Raw genomic sequence first — 15,011 nt, forward strand, 5'->3', positions numbered from 1 at the left:
GTGTTAGGGTTAGGGTTAGCATCAGCCCTAGGATAGTGTTAGGGTTAGGGTTAGGGTTTGCATCAGCCCTAGGATAGTGTTAGGGTTATGTTTAGGTTTAGCATCAGCCCTAGGATAGTGTTAGGGTTAGGGTTAACATAAACCCTAGGATAGTGTTAGGGTTAGGGTTAGGGTTATCATCAGGCCTAGGATAGTGTTATGGTTAGGGTTAGGGTTAGCATCAGTTCAAGGATAGTGTTAGGGTTAGCGTTAGCGTTAGCGTCAGCCCTAGGATAGTGTTAGGGTTAGGGTTAGGGGTAGCATCAGCCCTAGGATAGTGTTAGCATTAGGGTTAGCATCAGCCCTCGGATAGTGTCCGGGTTAGGGTTAGGGTTATCATCAGGCCTAGGATAATGTTACTGTTAGGGTTAGCATCAGCCCTAGGATAGTGTTAGTGTTAGGGTTACGGTTAGCATCAGCCCTAGTATAGTGTTAGGGTTAGGGTTAGCATCAGCCCTAGGATAGTGTTAGGGTTAGGGTTAGCATCAGCCCTAGGATAGTGTTAGGGTTAGGGTTAGGGTTTGCATCAGCCCTAGGATAGTGTTAGGGTTATGGTTAGGTTTAGCATCAGCCCTAGGATAGTGTTAGGGTTAGGGTTAACATAAACCCTAGGATAGTGTTAGGGTTAGGGTTAGGGTTATCATCAGGCCTAGGATAGTGTTAGGGTTAGGGTTAGGGTTAGCATCAGGCCTAGGATAGTGTTAGGGTTAGGGTTAGCATCAGCCCTAGGATAGTGTTAGGGTTAGGGTTAGGGTTAGCATCAGCCGTAGGATAGTGTTAGGGTTAGGGTTAGCCTCCGCCCTAAGATAGTGTTAGAGTTAGGGTTAGGGTTAGCATCAGCCCTAGGATAATGTTAAGGGTTAGCGTTAGGGTTAACATCAGCCCTAGGATAGTGTTAGTGTTAGGGTTAGCATCAGCCCCAGGATAGTGTCAGGGTTAGGGTTAGGGTTCACATCAGCCCTAGGATAGTGTTAGGGTTAGGGTTAGCATCAGCCCTAGGATAGTGTTAGGGTTAGGGTTAACATAAACCATAGGATAGTGTTAGGGTTAGGGTTAGGGTTATCATCAGGCCTAGGATAGTGTTATGGTTAGGGTTAGGGTTAGCATCAGTTCAAGGATAGTGTTAGGGGTAGCGTTAGCGTTAGCGTCAGCCCTAGGATAGTGTTAGGGTTAGGGTTAGGGTTAGCATCAGCCCTAGGATAGTGTTAGGATTAGGGTGAGCATCAGCCCTAGGATAGTGTCCGGGTTAGGGTTAGGGTTATCATCAGGCCTAGGATAGTGTTACTGTTAGGGTTAGCATCACCCTAGGATAGTGTTAGGGTTAGGGTTACGGTTAGCATCAGCCCTAGGATAGTGTTAGGGTTAGGGTTAGCATCACCCTAGGATAGTGTTAGGGTTAGGGTTAGGGTTAGCATCAGGCCTAGGATAGTGTTAGGGTTAGGGTTAGCATCAGCCCTAGGATAGTGTCAGGGTTAGGGTTAGGGTTAGCATCAGCCGTAGGAGAGTGTTAGGGTTAGGGTTAGCCTCAGCCCTAAGATAGTGTTAGAGTTAGGGTTAGGGTTAGCATCAGCCCTAGGATAATGTTCAGGGTTAGCGTTAGGGTTAACATCAGCCCTAGGATAGTGTTAGTGTTAGGGTTAGCATCAGCCCTAGGATAGTGTCAGGGTTAGGGTTAGGGTTATCATCAGGCCTAGGATAGTGTTAGGGTTAGGGTTAGCATCAGCTCTAGGATAGTGTTAGGGTTAGGGTTAGGATTAGCATCAGCCCTAGGATAGTGTTAAGGTTAGGGTTAGGGTTATCATCAGGCCTAGGATAGTGTGAGGGCTAGGGTTAGCATCAGACTTAGGATAGTGTTAGGGTTAGGGTTAGGGTTAGCATCAGCTCTAGGATAGTGTTAGGGTTAGGGTTAGGGTTATCATCAGGCCTAGGATAGTGTTAGGGTTAGGGTTAGCATCAGCCCTAGGATAGTGTTAGGGTTAGGGTTAGGGTTACCATCAGCCCTAGGATAGTGTTAGGGTTACGGTTAGCATCAGCCCTAGGATAGTGTTAGGGTTAGGGTTAGGGTTAGCATCAGGCCTAGGATAGTGTTAGGGTTAGGGTTAGCATCAGCCCGAGGATAGTGTTAGGGTTAGGGTTAGGGTTAGCTTCAGCCCTAGGATAGTGTTAGGGTTAGGGTTAGGGTTAGCATCAGCCCTTGGAGAGTGTTAGGTTTAGGGGTAGGGTTAGCATCAGCCCTAGGATAGTGTTAGTGTTAGGGTTAGCATCAGCCCTAGGATAGTGTTAGGGTTAGGGTTAGGGTTAGCATCCGCCCTAGGATAGTGTTAGGTTTAGGGTTAGGGTTAGCATCAGCGCTAGGATAGTGTTAGGGTTAGGGTTAACATAAACCCTAGGATAGTGTTAGGGTTAGGGTTAGGGTTATCATCAGGCCTAGGATAGTGTTATGGTTAGGATTAGGGTTAGCATCAGTTCAAGGATAGTGTTAGGGTTAGCGTTAGGGTTAGCATCAGCCCTAGGATAGTGTTAGGGTTAGGGTTAGGGTTAGCATCAGCCCTAGGATATTGTTAGGGATAGGGTTAGCATCAGCCCTAGGATAGTGTCAGGGTTAGGGTTAGGGTTATCATCAGGCCTAGGATAGTGTTAGGGTTAGGGTTAGCATCAGCCCTAGGATAGTGTTAGGGTTAGGGATAGGGTTAGCCTCAGCCCTAGGATAGTGTTAGGGTTAGGGTTAGCATCAGCCCTAGGATAGTGTTAGGGTTAGGGTTAGGGTTAGCATCAGGCCTAGGATAGTGTTAGGGTTAGGGTTAGCATCAGCCCTAGGATAGTGTTAGGGTTAGGGTTAGCATCAGGCCCAGGATAGTGTTAGGGTTAGGGTGAGCATCAGCCCAAGGATAGTGTTAGGGTTAGGGTTAGGGTTATCATCAGCCCTAGGATAGTGTTAGGGTTAGGGTTAGCATCAACCCTAGGATAGTGTTTGGGTTAGAGTTAGGGTTAGGATCAGCCGTAGGATAGTGTTAGGGTTAGGGTTAGCCTCAGCCCTAGGAGAGTGTTAGGGATAGGGATAGGGTTAGCATCAGGCCTAGGATAGTGTTAGGGTTAGGGTTAGGGTTAGCATCAGCCCTAGGATAGTGTTAGGGTTAGGGTTAGCATCAGGCCTAGGATAGTGTTAGGGTTAGGGTTAGCATCAGCCCTAGGATAGTGTTAGGGTTAGGGTTAGGGTTTGCATCAGCCCTAGGATAGTGTTAGGGTTATGTTTAGGTTTAGCATCAGCCCTAGGATAGTGTTAGGGTTAGGGTTAACATAAACCCTAGGATAGTGTTAGGGTTAGGGTTAGGGTTATCATCAGGCCTAGGATAGTGTTATGGTTAGGGTTAGGGTTAGCATCAGTTCAAGGATAGTGTTAGGGTTAGCGTTAGCGTTAGCGTCAGCCCTAGGATAGTGTTAGGGTTAGGGTTAGGGGTAGCATCAGCCCTAGGATAGTGTTAGCATTAGGGTTAGCATCAGCCCTAGGATAGTGTCCGGGTTAGGGTTAGGGTTATCATCAGGCCTAGGATAATGTTACTGTTAGGGTTAGCATCAGCCCTAGGATAGTGTTAGTGTTAGGGTTACGGTTAGCATCAGCCCTAGTATAGTGTTAGGGTTAGGGTTAGCATCAGCCCTAGGATAGTGTTAGGGTTAGGGTTAGGGTTAGCATCAGGCCTAGGATAGTGTTAGGGTTTGGGTTAGCATCAGCCCTAGGATAGTGTTAGGGTTAGGGTTAGGGATAGCATCAGCCGTAGGATAGTGTTAGGGTTAGGGTTAGCCTCAGCCCTAAGATAGTGTTAGAGTTAGGGTTAGGGTTAGCATCAGCCCTAGGATAATGTTAAGGGTTTGCGTTAGGGTTAACATCAGCCCTAGGATAGTGTTAGTGTTAGGGTTAGCATAAGCCCCAGGATAGTGTCAGGGTTAGGGTTAGGGTTCGCATCAGCCCTAGGATAGTGTTAGGGTTAGGGTTAGCATCAGCCCTAGGATAGTGTTAGGGTTAGGGTTAGGGTTAGCATCAGCCCTAGGATACTGTTAGGGTTAGGGTTAACATAAACCCTAGGATAGTGTTAGGGTTAGGGTTAGGGTTATCATCAGGCCTAGGATAGTGTTACGGTTAGGGTTAGGGTTAGCATTAGTTCAAGGATAGTGTTAGGGTTAGCGTTAGGGATAGCATCAGCCCTAGGATAGTGTTAGGGTTAGGGTTAGTGTTAGCATCAGCCCTAGGATAGTGTTAGGGTTAGGGTTAGCATCAGCCCTAGGATAGTGTTAGGATTAGCATCAGCCCTAGGATAGTGTTAGTGTTAGGGTTAACATAAACCCTAGGATAGTGTTAGGGTTAGGGTTAGGGTTAGCCTCAGCCCTAGGAGAGTGTTAGGGTTAGGGATAGGGTTAGCATCAGTTCAAGGATAGTGTTAGGTTTAGCGTTAGCGTTAGCATCAGCCCTAGGATAGTGTTAGGGTTAGGGTTAGGGTCAGCATCAGCCCTAGGATAGTGTTAGGGTAAGGGTTAGCATCAGCCCTAGGATAGTGTCCGGGTTAGCGTTAGGGTTATCATCAGGCCTAGGATAGTGTTAGGGTTAGGGTTAGCATCAGCCCTAGGATAGTGTTAGTGTTAGGGTTAGGGTTAGCATCAGCCCTAGGATAGTGTTAGGGTTAGGGTTAGCATAAGCCCTAGGATAGTGTTAGGGTTAGTGTTAGGGTTAGCATCAGGCCTAGGATAGTGTTAGGGTTAGGGTTAGCATCAGCCCCAGGATAGTGTTAGGGTTAGGGTTAGGGTTAGCATCAGCCGTAGGATAGTGTTAGGGTTAGGGTTAGCCTCAGCCCTAAGATAGTGTTAGAGTTAGGGTTAGGGTTAGCATCAGCCCTAGGATAATGTTAAGAGTTAGCGTTAGGGTTAACATCAGCCCTAGGATAGTGTTAGTGTTAGGGTTAGCATCAGCCCTAGGATAGTGTTAGGGTTAGGGTTAGGGTTAGCCTCTGCCCTAGGATCGTGTTAGGGTTAGGGTTAGGGTTAGCATCAGCCCTAGGATAGTGTTAGGGTTAGGGTTAACATAAACCCTAGGATAGTGTTAGGGTTAGGGTTAGGGTTATCATCAGGCCTAGGATAGTGTTAGGGTTAGGGTTAGGGATAGCATCAGTTCAAGAATAGTGTTAGGGTTAGCGTTAGGGTTAGCATCTGCCCTAGGATAGTGTTAGGGTTAGGGTTAGGGTTAGCATCAGCCCAAGGATAGTGTTAGGTTTACGGTTAGCATCAGCCCTAGGATAGTGTTAGGGTTAGGGTTAGGGTTAGCATCAGGCCCAGGATAGTGTTAAGGTTAAGGTTAGCATCAGCCCAAGGATAGTGTTAGGGTTAGGGTTAGGGTTAGCATCAGCCCTAGGATAGTGTTAGGGGTAGGGTTAGCATCAACCCTAGGATAGTGTTTGGGTTAGGGTTAGGGTTAGCATCAGCCGTAGAATAGTGTTAGGGTTAGGGTTAGCCTCAGCCCTAGGAGAGTGTTAGGGTTAGGGATAGGGGTAGCATCAGGCCTAGGATAGTGTTAGGGTTAGGGTGAGCATCAGCCCAAGGATAGTGTTAGGGTTAGGGTTAGGGTTATCATCAGCCCTAGGATAGTGTTAGGGTTAGGGTTAGCATCAACCCTAGGATAGTGTTTGGGTTAGGGTTAGGGTTAGGATCAGCCGTAGGATAGTGTTAGGGTTAGGGTTAGCCTCAGCCCTAGGAGAGTGTTAGGGTTAGGGATAGGGTTAGCATCAGGCCTAGGATAGTGTTAGGGTTAGGGTTAGGTTTAGCATCAGCCCTAGGATAGTGTTAGGGTTAGGGTTAGCATCAGGCCTAGGATAGTGTTAGGGTTAGGGTTAGCATCAGCCCTAGGATAGTGTTAGGGTTAGGGTTAGGGTTTGCATCAGCCCTAGGATAGTGTTAGGGTTATGTTTAGGTTTAGCATCAGCCGTAGGATAGTGTTAGGGTTAGGGTTAACATAAACCCTAGGATAGTGTTAGGGTTAGGGTTAGGGTTATCATCAGGCCTAGGATAGTGTTATGGTTAGGGTTAGGGTTAGCATCAGTTCAAGGATAGTGTTAGGGTTAGCGTTAGCGTTAGCGTCAGCCCTAGGATAGTGTTAGGGTTAGGGTTTGGGGTAGCATCAGCCCTAGGATAGTGTTAGCATTAGGGTTAGCATAAGCCCTAGGATAGTGTCCGGGTTAGGGTTAGGGTTATCATCAGGCCTAGGATAATGTTACTGTTAGGGTTAGCATCAGCCCTAGGATAGTGTTAGGGTTAGGGTTACGGTTAGCATCAGCCCTAGGATAGTGTTAGGGTTAGGGTTAGCATCAGCCCTAGGATAGTGTTAGGGTTAGGGTTAGGGTTAGCATCAGGCCTAGGATAGTGTTAGGGTTAGGGTTAGCATCAGCCCTAGGATAGTGTTAGGGTTAGGGTTAGGGTTAGCATCAGCCGTAGGATAGTGTTAGGGTTAGGGTTAGCCTCAGCCCTAAGATAGTGTTAGAGTTAGGGTTAGGGTTAGCATCAGCCCTAGGATAATGTTAAGGGTTAGCGTTAGGGTTAACATCAGCCCTAGGATAGTGTTAGTGTTAGGGTTAGCATCAGCCCCAGGATAGTGTCAGGGTTAGGGTTAGGGTTCGCATCAGCCCTAGGATAGTGTTCGGGTTAGGGTTAGCATCAGCCCTAGGATAGTGTTAGGGTTAGGGTTAGGGTTAGCATCAGCCCTAGGATACTGTTAGGGTTAGGGTTAACATAAACCCTAGGATAGTGTTAGGGTTAGGGTTAGGGTTATCATCAGGCCTAGGATAGTGTTACGGTTAGGGTTAGGGTTAGCATTAGTTCAAGCATAGTGTTAGGGTTAGCGTTAGGGTTAGCATCAGCCCTAGGATAGTGTTAGGGTTAGGGTTAGTGTTAGCATCAGCCCTAGGATAGTGTTAGGGATAGGGTTAGCATCAGCCCTAGGATAGTGTTAGGGTTAGCATCAGCCCTAGGATAGTGTTAGTGTTAGGGTTAACATAAACCCTAGGATAGTGTTAGGGTTAGGGTTAGGGTTAGCCTCAGCCCTAGGAGAGTGATAGGGTTAGGGATAGGGTTAGCATCAGGCCTAGGATAGTGTTAGGCTTAGGGTTAGGGTTAGCATCAGCCCTAGGATAGTGTTAGGGTTAGGGTTAGCATCAGGCCTAGGAGAGTGTTAGGGTTAGGGTTAGCATCAGCCCTAGGATAGTGTTATGGTTAGGGTTAGGGTTAGCATCAGCCCTAGGATAGTGTTAGGGTTATGGTTAGGTTTAGCATCAGCCCTAGGATAGTGTTAGGGTTAGGGTTAACATAAACCCTAGGATAGTGTTAGGGTTAGGGTTAGGGTTATCATCAGGCCTAGGAAAGTGTTATGGTTAGGGTTAAGGTTAGCATCAGTTCAAGGATAGTGTTAGGGTTAGCGTTAGCGTTAGCATCAGCCCTAGGATAGTGTTAGGGTTAGGGTTAGCATCAGCCCTAGGATAGTGTTAGGGTTAGGGTTAGGGTTAGCATCAGCCCTAGGATAGTGTTAGGGTTAGGGTTAGCATAAGCCCTAGGATAGTGTTACGGTTAGTGTTAGGGTTAGCATCAGGCCTAGGATAGTGTTAGGGTTAGGGTTAGCATCAGCCCCAGGATAGTGTTAGGGTTAGGGTTAGGGTTAGCATCAGCCGTAGGATAGTGTTAGGGTTAGGGTTAGCCTCAGCCCTAAGATAGTGTTAGAGTTAGGGTTAGGGTTAGCCTCAGCCCTAGGAGAGTGTTAGGGTTAGGGATAGGGGTAGCATCAGGCCTAGGATAGTGTTAGGGTTAGGGTTAGGGTTAGCATCAGCCCTAGGATAGTGTTAGGGTTAGGGTTAGCATCAGGCCTAGGATAGTGTTAGGGTAAGCGTAAGGGTTAGCATCAGGCCTAGGATAGTGTTAGGGTTACGGTTAGAATCAGCCCTAGGATAGTGTTAGGGTTAGGGTTAGGGTTAGCATCAGCCCTAGGATAGTGTTAGGGTTAGGGTTAGCATCAGCCCTAGGATAGTGTTAGGGTTGGGGTTAGGGTTAGCATCAGGCGTAGGATAGTGTTAGGCTTAGGGTTAGCATCAGCCCTAGGATAGTGTTAGGGTTAAGGTTAGGGTTAGCCTAGGCCGTAGGATAGTGTTAGGGTTAGGGTTAGCCTCAGCCCTAAGATAGTGTTAGAGTTAGGGTTAGGGTTAGCATCAGCCCCAGGATAGTGTTAGGGTTAGGGTTAGGGTTCGCATCAGCCCTAGGATAGTGTTAGGGTTAGGGTTAGCATCAGCCCTAGGATAGTGTTAGGGTTAGGGTTAGGGTTAGCATCAGCCCTAGGATACTGTTAGGGTTAGGGTTAACATAAACCCTAGGATAGTGTTAGGGTTAGGGTTAGGGTTATCATCAGGCCTAGGATAGTGTTAGGGTTAGGGTTAGGGTTAGCATTAGTTCAAGGATAGTGTTAGGGTTAGCGTTAGGGTTAGCATCAGCCCTAGGATAGTGTTAGGGTTAGGGTTAGTGTTAGCATCAGCCCTAGGATAGTGTTAGTGTTAGGGTTAGGGTTAGCATCAGGCCCAGGATAGTGGTAGGGTTAGGGTTAGCATCAGCCCTAGGATAGTGTTAGGGTTAGGGTTAACATAAACCCTAGGATAGTGTTAGGGTTAGGGTTAGGGTTATCATCAGGCCTAGGATAGTGTTAGGGTTAGGGTTAGGGTTAGCATCAGTTCAAGGATAGTTTTAGGGTTAGCGTTAGGGTTAGCATCAGCCCTAGGATAGTGTTAGGGTTAGGGTTAGGGTTAGCATCAGGTCTAGGATAGTGTTAGGGTTAGGGTTAGCATCAGCCCTAGGATAGTGTTAGGGTTAGGGTTAGCATCAGCCCTAGGATAGTGTTAGGGTTAGGGTTAGGTTTATCATCAGGCCTAGGATAGTGTTAGGGTTAGGGTTAGCATCAGCCCTAGGATAGGGTTAAGGTTAGGGTTAGGGTTAGCATCAGCCTTAGGATAGTGTTAGGGTTAGGGTTAGGGTTAGCATCAGGCCTAGGATAGTGTTAGGGTTAGGGTTAGCATCATCCCTAGGATAGTGTTAGGGTTAGGGTTACGGTTATCATCAGGCCTATGATAGTGTTGGGGTTAGGGTTAGCATCAGCCCTAGGATAGTGTTAGGGTTAGGGTTAGGGTTAGCATCAGCCCTAGGATAGTGTTAGGGTTAGGGTTAGCATCAGCCCTACGATAGTGTTAGGGTTAGGGTTAGGGTTAGCATCAGCCCTACGATAGTGTTAGGGTTAGGGTTAGGGTTAGCATCAGGCCTAGGATAGTGTTAGGGTTAGGGTTAGCATCAGCCCTAGGATAGTGTTAGGTTTAGGGTTAGGGTTAGCGTCAGCCGTAGGATAGTGTTAGGGTTAGGGTTAGCATCAGCCCTAGGATAGTGTTAGGTTTAGGGTTAGGGTTAGCGTCAGCCGTAGGATAGTGTTAGGGTTAGGGTTAACCTCAGCCCTAAGATAGTGTTAGAGTTAGGGTTAGGGTTAGCATCAGCCCTAGGATAATGTTAGGGTTAGGGTTAGGGTTAGCATCAGCCCTAGGATAGTGTTAGTGTTACGGTTAGCATCAGCCCTAGGATAGTGTTAGGGTTAGGGTTAGGGTTAGCATCCGCCCTAGGATAGTGTTAGGGTTAGGGTTAGGGTTAGCATCAGCCCTAGCATTGTGTTAGGGTTAGGGTTAACATAAACCCTAGGATAGTGTTAGGGTTAGGGTTCGGGTAATCATCAGGCCTAGGATAGTGTTAGGGTTAGGGTTAGGGTTAGCATCAGTTCAAGGATAGTGTTAGGGTTAGCGATAGGGTTAGCATCTGCCCTAGGATAGTGTTAGGGTTAGGGTTAGGGTTAGCATCAGCCCAAGGATAGTGTTAGGGTTAGGGTTAGCATCAGCCCTAGGATAGTGTTAGGGTTAGGGTTAGGGTTAGCATCAGGCCCAGGATAGTGTTAAGGTTAGGGTTAGCATCAGCCCAAGGATAGTGTTAGGGTTAGGGTTAGGGTTAGCATCAGCCCTAGGATAGTGTTAGGGTTAGGGTTAGCATCAACCCTAGGATAGTGTTTGGGTTAGGGTTAGGTTTAGCATCAGCCCTAGGATAGTGTTAGGGTTAGGGTTAGGGTTAGCATCAGCCCTAGGATAGTGTTAGGGTTATGGTTAGATTTAGCATCAGCCCTAGGACAGTGTTAGGGTAAGGGTTAGGGGTACCATCAGGCCTAGGATAGTGTTAGGGTTACGGTTAGAATCAGCCCTAGGATAGTGTTAGGGTTAGGGTTAAGTTTAGCATCAGCCCTAGGATAGTGTTAGGGTTAGGGTTAGGGTTAGCATCAGCCCTAGGATAGTGTTAGGGTTAGGGTTAGGGTTAGCATCAGCCCTAGGATAGTGTTAGGGTTAGGGTTAGCATCAGCCATAGTATAGTGTTAGGGTTAGGGTTAGGGTTATCATCAGGCCTAGGAAAGTGTTAGTGTTAGGGTTAGCATCGCCCTAGGATAGTGTTAGTGTTAGGGTTAGGGTTATCATCAGGCCTAGGATAGTGTTAGGGTTAGGGTTAGCATCAGCCCTAGGATAGTGTTAGTGTTAGGGTTAGGGTTAGCATCAGCCCTAGGATAGTGTTAGGGTTAGGGTTAGCATCAGCCCTAGGATAGTGTTAGGGTTAGGGTTAGGGTTAGCATCAGGCCTAGGATAGTGTTAGGGTTAGGGTTAGGGTAAGCATCAGCCTTAGGATAGTGTAAATGTTAGGTTTGGGTTAGCATCAGGCCTAGGATAGTGTTAGTGTTAGGGTTAGCATCAGCCTTAGGATAGTGTTAGGGTTAGGGTTAGGGTTAGCATCAGCCGTAGGATAGTGTCAGGGTTAGGGTTAGCCTCAGCCCTAAGATAGAGTTAGAGTTAGGGATAGGGTTCGCATCAGCACTAGGATAGTGTTAGGGTTAGGGTTAGCGTTAGCATCAGCCCTAGGATAGTGTTAGTGTTAGGGTTAGCATCAGCCCTAGGATAGTGTTAGGGTTAGGGTTAGGGTTAGCATCCGCCCTAGGATAGTGTTAGGGTTAGTGTTAGGGTTAGCATTCAGCCCTAGAATAGTGTTAGTGTTAGGGTTAACATAAAACCTAGGATAGTGTTAGGGTTAGGGTTAGGGTTATCATCAGGCCTAGGATAGTGTTAGGGTTAGGGTTAGGGTTAGCATCAGTTCAAGGATAGTGTTAGGGTTAGCGTTAGGCTTAGGATCAGCCCTAGGATAGTGTTAGGATTAGTGTTAGGGTTAGCATCAGCCCTAGGATAGTGTTAGGGTTAGGGTTAGCATCAGGCCTAGGATAGTGTTTGGGTTAGGGTTAGGGTTAGCATTAGCCCTAGGATAGTGTTAGGGTTAGGGTTAGCCTCAGCCCTAGGAGAGTGTTAGGGTTAGGGATCGGGTTAGCATCAGGCCTAGGATAGTGTTAGGTTTAGGGTTATGGTTAGCATCAGGCCTAGGACAGTGTTAGGGTTAGGGTTAGCATCAGGCCTAGGATAGTGTTAGGGTTAGGGTTAGCATCAGCCCTAGGATAGTGTTAGGGTTAGGGTTAGGGTTAGCATCAGCCTTAGGATAGTGTTAGGGTTAGGGTTAGGGTTAGCATCAGCCCTAGGATAGTGTTAGGGTAAGTGTTAGGGTTAGCATCAGGCCTAGGATAGTGTTAGGGTTACGGTTAGAATCAGCCCTAGGATAGTGTTAGGGTTAGGGTTAGGGTTAGCATCAGCCCTACGATAGTGTTAGGGTTAGGGTTAGGGATATCATCAGGCCTGGGATATTGTTAGGGTTAGGGTTATCATCAGCCCTAGGATAGTGTTAGAGTTAGGGTTAGGGTTAGCATCAGCCCTAGGATAGTGTTAGGGTTAGGATTAGGGTTAGCATCAGCCCTAGGATATTATTAGGGTTAGGGTTAGCATCAGCCCTATGATAGTGTTAGGGTTAGGGTTAGGGTTAGCATCAGCCCTAGGAGAGTGTTAGGGTTAGGGATAGGGTTAGCATCAGGCCTAGGATAGTGTTAGGCTTAGGGTTAGGGTTAGCATCAGCCCTAGGATAGTGTTAGGGTTAGGGTTAGCATCAGGCCTAGGAGAGTGTTAGGGTTAGGGTTAGCATCAGCCCTAGGATAGTGTTAGGCTTAGGGTTAGGGTTAGCATCAGCCCTAGGATAGTGTTAGGGTTAGGGTTAGGGTTAGCATCAGCCCTAGGATACTGTTAGGGTTAGGGTTAACATAAACCCTAGGATAGTGTTAGGGTTAGGGTTAGGGTTATCATCAGGCCTAGGATAGTGTTACGGTTAGGGTAAGGGTTAGCATTAGTTCAAGGATAGTGTTAGGGTTAGCGTTAGGGTTAGCATCAGCCCTAGGATAGTGTTAGGGTTAGGGTTAGTGTTAGCATCAGCCCTAGGATAGTGTTAGGGTTAGGGTTAGCATCAGCCCTAGGATAGTGTTAGGGTTAGCATCAGCCCTAGGATAGTGTTAGTGTTAGGGTTAACATAAACCCTAGGATAGTGTTAGGGTTAGGGTTAGGGTTAGCCTCAGCCCTAGGAGAGTGTTAGGGTTAGGGATAGGGTTAGCATCAGGCCTAGGATAGTGTTAGGCTTAGGGTTAGGGTTAGCATCAGCCCTAGGATAGTGTTAGGGTTAGGGTTAGCATCAGGCCTAGGAGAGTGTTAGGGTTAGGGTTAGCATCAGCCCTAGGATAGTGTTAGGGTTAGGGTTAGGGTTAGCATCAGCCCTAGGATAGTGTTAGGGTTATGGTTAGGTTTAGCATCAGCCCTAGGATAGTGTTAGGGTTAGGGTTAACATAAACCCTAGGATAGTGTTAGGGTTAGGGTTAGGGTTATCATCAGGCCTAGGATAGTGTTATGGTTAGGGTTAGGGTTAGCATCAGTTCAAGGATAGTGTTAGGGTTAGCGTTAGCGTTAGCATCAGCCCTAGGATAGTGTTAGGGTTAGGGTTAGGGTCAGCATCAGCCCTAGGATAGTGTTAGGGTAAGGGTTAGCATCAGCCCTAGGATAGTGTCCGGGTTAGCGTTAGGGTTATCATCAGGCCTAGGATAGTGTTAGGGTTAGGGTTAGCATCAGCCCTAGGATAGTGTTAGTGTTAGGGTTAGGGTTAGCATCAGCCCTAGGATAGTGTTAGGGTTAGGGTTAGCATAAGCCCTAGGATAGTGTTAGGGTTAGTGTTAGGGTTAGCATCAGGCCTAGGATAGTGTTAGGGTTAGGGTTAGCATCAGCCCCAGGATAGTGTTAGGGTTAGGGTTAGGGTTAGCATCAGCCGTAGGATAGTGTTAGGGTTAGGGTTAGCCTCAGCCCTAAGATAGTGTTAGAGTTAGGGTTAGGGTTAGCATCAGCCCTAGGATAATGTTAAGAGTTAGCGTTAGGGTTAACATCAGCCCTAGGATAGTGTTAGTGTTAGGGTTAGCATCAGCCCTAGGATAGTGTTAGGGTTAGGGTTAGGGTTAGCCTCTGCCCTAGGATCGTGTTAGGGTTAGGGTTAGGGTTAGCATCAGCCCTAGGATAGTGTTAGGGTTAGGGTTAACATAAACCCTAGGATAGTGTTAGGGTTAGGGTTAGGGTTATCATCAGGCCTAGGATAGTGTTAGGGTTACGGTTAGGGATAGCATCAGTTCAAGGATAGTGTTAGGGTTAGCGTTAGGGTTAGCATCTGCCCTAGGATAGTGTTAGGGTTAGGGTTAGGGTTAGCATCAGCCCAAGGATAGTGTTAGGGTTACGGTTAGCATCAGCCCTAGGATAGTGTTAGGGTTAGGGTTAGGGTTAGCATCAGGCCCAGGATAGTGTTAAGGTTAAGGTTAGCATCAGCCCAAGGATAGTGTTAGGGTTAGGGTTAGGGTTAGCATCAGCCCTAGGATAGTGTTAGGGGTAGGGTTAGCATCAACCCTAGGATAGTGTTTGGGTTAGGGTTAGGGTTAGCATCAGCCGTAGAATAGTGTTAGGGTTAGGGTTAGCCTCAGCCCTAGGAGAGTGTTAGGGTTAGGGATAGGGTTAGCATCAGGCCTAGGATAGTGTTAGGGTTAGGGTTAGGGTTAGCATCAGCCCTAGGATAGTGTTAGGGTTAGGGTTAGCATCAGCCCTAGGATAGTGTTAGGGTTAGGGTTAGGGTTTGCATCAGCCCTAGGATAGTGTTAGGGTTATGTTTAGGTTTAGCATCAGCCCTAGGATAGTGTTAGGGTTAGGGTTAACATAAACCCTAGGATAGTGTTAGGGTTAGGGTTAGGGTTATCATCAGGCCTAGGATAGTGTTATGGTTAGGGTTAGGGTTAGCATCAGTTCAAGGATAGTGTTAGGGTTAGCGTTAGCGTTAGCGTCAGCCCTAGGATAGTGTTAGGGTTAGGGTTAGGGGTAGCATCAGCCCTAGGATAGTGTTAGCATTAGGGTTAGCATAAGCCCTAGGATAGTGTCCGGGTTAGGGTTAGGGTTATCATCAGGCCTAGGATAATGTTACTGTTAGGGTTAGCATCAGCCCTAGGATAGTGTTAGGGTTAGGGTTACGGTTAGCATCAGCCCTAGGATAGTGTTAGGGTTAGGGTTAGCATCAGCCCTAGGATAGTGTTAGGGTTAGGGTTAGGGTTAGCATCAGGCCTAGGATAGTGTTAGGGTTAGGGTTTGCATCAGCCCTAGGATAGTGTTAGGGTTAGGGTTAGGGTTAGCATCAGCCGTAGGATAGTGTTAGGGTTAGGGTTAGCCTCAGCCCTAAGATAGTGTTAGAGTTAGGGTTAGGGTTAGCATCAGCCCTAGGATAATGTTAAGGGTTAGCGTTAGGGTTAACATCAGCCCTAGGATAGTGTTAGTGTTAGGGTTAGCATCAGCCCCAGGATAGTGTCAGGGTTAGGGTTAGGGTTCGCATCAGCCCTAGGATAGTGTTAGGGTTAGGGTTAGCATCAGCCCTAGGATAGTGTTAGGGTTAGGGTT

The sequence above is a fragment of the Lemur catta genome, chromosome 22 (assembly GCF_020740605.2).
Source record: "Lemur catta isolate mLemCat1 chromosome 22, mLemCat1.pri, whole genome shotgun sequence".
Taxonomy (NCBI): Eukaryota; Metazoa; Chordata; class Mammalia; order Primates; family Lemuridae; genus Lemur; species Lemur catta.